Raw genomic sequence first — 4032 nt, 5'->3', positions numbered from 1 at the left:
ATTGCAACGAAAACCTAGCTACAAAATTTGAAGTGAAGGATTTGGGACAGATACATTATTTTCTAGGGTTGGAAGTTTGGCAGTAGAAGGGTGAAATTTTCCTTGGACAAGGGAGATATGCTACAGAAATTTTAAAGAGGTTCAGAATGCAGGACTGTAGACCCATGGCTACTCCAATGATTACCAATTGGAAGAAGATTGATGCATCTGAAGATAAAGAAGTAGATCCCACCTTGTACAAGCGGCTCATAGGGTCCCTAATGTATCTGATCAACACGAGGCCAGGCATTTGTTACGCTGTCAACACCCTCAGTCAATTCATGGTGGAACCAAAGAGGGCACACTGGGCAGTAGCCAAGCATGTTCTCAGATATATACAAGGAATAGTCAAGCATGGATTAATGTACACTCGAGGCAATGATATTAGACTGAGTGGGTTCACTAACGCAGATTGGGCTGGAAGTTCAGTAGATTGGAAAAGTACCACTGGGTACTGTTTCAACATTCGATCAGGAATGACCTCCTGGTGTAGTAGGAAATAGAAGTCTGTAGCTCTGAGATCAGTTGAAGCTAAATATATGGTAGCTAGCACAACATCGTGTCAAGCCATATGGCTTAGAAGGTTGCTTGTGAATCTATTCAGGAGAAGGATGGAAGCGACCAACATTTTGTGTGATAATCAGAGTTGCACCAAGCTCTATGAGAATCCAGTTTTTCATGATCGATCGAAGCACATTTACATAAGGTGTCACTTTATAAGAGATTGTGTCCAGCGGGGTGCAGTACAATTACAGTACACTCCGACAGGTGAACAAGTGGTGGATATTCTCATCAAGGCTCTAGGAAGAACACATTTTGTTTATTTCAGGGAGAAGATGGGGATGATTGAGAATCCTTTTCAGTAGCAGAAACATATAGTGCAGTACTTAAGAGGGAGCTTCAATATAGATGCAGCAGTGACAGTGGCAGTGTCATGGGCAACAATACAAATTGCAGTGGCGCAATGGATGAAGGGCAACGGGCCGAGCATTAGCAGCGCAGAGGACTAATGCCATGGATCAGTGTGATACTTCTGCTGGGAAGTATTGCTAGGGCACATTCGTCGCTAAGAGGGAGTGTTGATTTTTAGGTAGCACTGGATGTGCTCTAGCTCCAAAATTTTGTGGAAGGGCTAGAACACATGAGATCTCCAAGACCTAGAAATCATTTGGAGAAATTCCACTGGGAGTGCATGTTATTAATTATTTTTAATGGCACCTAAGTTAAAATTTAGGAAAATAAAATAATTAAACTGAATTAATGTAAATATGGGTGAGAAGCTTCTAAGAGACGAGGATCAAGTCTAATTTAATCTTAGCCGTTGATTAGAGATTAGATCACGATTGTTGATATCTCAATAGGAAAAGTATAAATGAAGACTTGAGATTCATTTGGAGACACACTGGGCAAATACTCAGTAACCCGAGGGAAGTCGATTCTCCAGAAGTAAGAGTTTGATTTCAGAGGGAGAGTTTCAGGGTGAAGGAAGAGGAGGGTATCAACATTAGTCATAGGCTGAGGACGGGACGCACTGCATCACAGGAACGACGCAGAGGGAGAGCTCAAAGAGGAAGTGCAACAAAGGAAGCAGTCCTCACGCAGAAGATGACGCAGTGGAGGCTAGAGGGTCTCTTGAGTGACAAAATTTCTCCACTGATTGGAAGAAAATTATCTCAGTTGTTTTCACAAAGGTTTCTATATGTTCTGCAAATCATTCCTTGTAAAGAGATTGTTGCTGAAGAATAATAAATAAACCCTCATTCGCTGCACCGGTTTTCCTGCATTGGGTTTTTCCGGGGACTATTGTCAAAAAACAACTGTGTTGATGTGATTGATTCTTGTGCTTTTATTTCACTGTTCTTTTTTTATGCTATTATGTGACAATTGCAGTAGAATTTACTTTGATGTTTACTGAAGGGTTTTGTAAACAACTTATTGTGGAAAATAAGTAGTAGAAATAAATCAGTTGCTGCAGTAGAATTTCATGTTAGAAATTCTCACAATGTGGACCCATGCCATTAAAATCCCTTGGTGGCTACTTGTGTGTGGATGACTTCTCTTGGAAGACATGGATATTCTTCTTGAAGCACAAGGATGAAGCATTTGATATGTTCAAAGACTTCAAGACACTAAAAGAGAATCAAAGAAGGAAAATAATCTAAGTCTTCAGATCTAACAATGGTGGAGAATACACTTTAAACGAGTTTGTTGATTTCTGCAAGAAAGTTGGGATCAAGAAGGAGACTATTGTATCTTACAACCCTTAACAAAATGGAGTGGATGAAAAAAAGAATAGGACCATCATGGAAGCTGCCTGAGCCATGCTGCATGATCAAAAGTTGTCGAAGTTTTTGTGGGGTGAAGTTGCAAACACTGCGGTTTATGTTCAAAACATGACTCCTCATCAAGCCTTGGGTGACAAGATTCCTGAAGAAGTGTTCACAGGTGTGAGGCCTGATGTTGGACATTTGAGGATCTTTGGTTGCCCTGTGTACTTTCATGTGCCGAAGGACAAGAGGAACAAGCTGGAAGCCACTGGAAAGAAAGGTACGTTTGTTGGATATTGTGAAAATTCTAAAGCTTTTAGAATATATGTGTTGGGTCAAGGGAATATCGAGTTTAGCAGGAATGTGACTTTCGATGAATTTTTCCGCTCAAACTAGCAAGGGTTCTAAAGGGAATACTAAAGGGACAATCGCTAGGACAAGGGCAACAATGGAGACTTAGCCCACTGTCAACTCAGCTAAGACTCCCTCCTCTTTACGGACTTACACCAATGGGAGGAGAACTGATATGAGGACCACGTACAAAGAATATATCAATGCAATGGATAAGAAGTGATTCCAATCACCATTTCCAAGGAGAAACTCAAAATTAGGGCTTGCTTGCTTTGTAAGCAAGGTGTAGGGTTTTTCTAGGAAAGGTTGATGAGGATTTGAGGGTTAGGTTTAGGGAGTGTGTCATGCAATGTAGCTTCCTATTTGTCAAAATCCTTATGGAACGTGGATTCCTAAGTGATCCTTGAAAAGTTAGCTTTTGATAGGAAACAAGACCACACGGGACCAAATAGACCCTAGGTTAGGTCAAGCGGGGAGGGTTTAGCAACTAATGAAGAGCTTGACCTAATCAGAGAAGAGAAGGGGTCAAAGATTTTTTTTCAATGAAAGTTGGCACAATGATCCCTATGAGGTAACTAGCTTAAGGAAAACCAAGGGCAAGAATTGGTCTTTGAGCTAGGGCTTGCATTATCTCAATATCACACCGTTAGAATCTCATGAAATTTGGAGGGCTTCTTGAGGACACACCAACATAGTTGTGGACCAAAAATCGAAGTATTTGGATGGCTAGATTGTGAGATATTCGATGCCCTAGGGTTCTAAAGGGAATACTAAAGGGACAATCGCTAGGACAAGGGCAATAATGGAGACTTAGCCCACTGTCAACTCAGCTAAGACTCCCTCCTCTTTACGGACTTACACCAATGGGAGGAGAACTGATATGAGGACCACGTACAAAGAATATATCAATGCAATGGATAAGAAGTGATTCCAATCACCATTTCCAAGGAGAAACTCAAAATTAGGGCTTGCTTGCTTTGTAAGCAAGGTGTAGGGTTTTTCTAGGAAAGGTTGATGAGGATTTGAGGGTTAGGTTTAGGGAGTTTGTCATGCAATGTAGCTTCCTATTTGTCAAAATCCTTATGGAACGTGGATTCCTAAGTGATTCTTGAAAAGTTAGCTTTTGATAGGAAACAAGACCACACAGGACCAAATAGACCCTAGGTTAGGTCAAGCGGGGAGGGTTTAGCAACCAATGAAGAGCTTGACCTAATCAGAGAAGAGAAGGGGTCAAAGATTTTTTTTTCAATGAAAGTTGGCACAATGATCCCTATGAGGTAACTAGATTAAGGAAAACCAAGGGCAAGAATTGGTCTTTGAGCTAGGGCTTGCATTATCTCAATATCCCACTGTTAGAATCTCATGAAATTTGGAG

Source organism: Pinus tabuliformis, chromosome 7 (assembly GCF_031772625.1).
Source record: "Pinus tabuliformis cultivar Carrire ecotype Pingquan chromosome 7, CPIR1, whole genome shotgun sequence".
NCBI lineage: Eukaryota > Viridiplantae > Streptophyta > Pinopsida > Pinales > Pinaceae > Pinus > Pinus tabuliformis.
The sequence above is the reverse complement of the archived record's forward strand: the minus strand, read 5'-3'. Positions refer to the sequence as shown.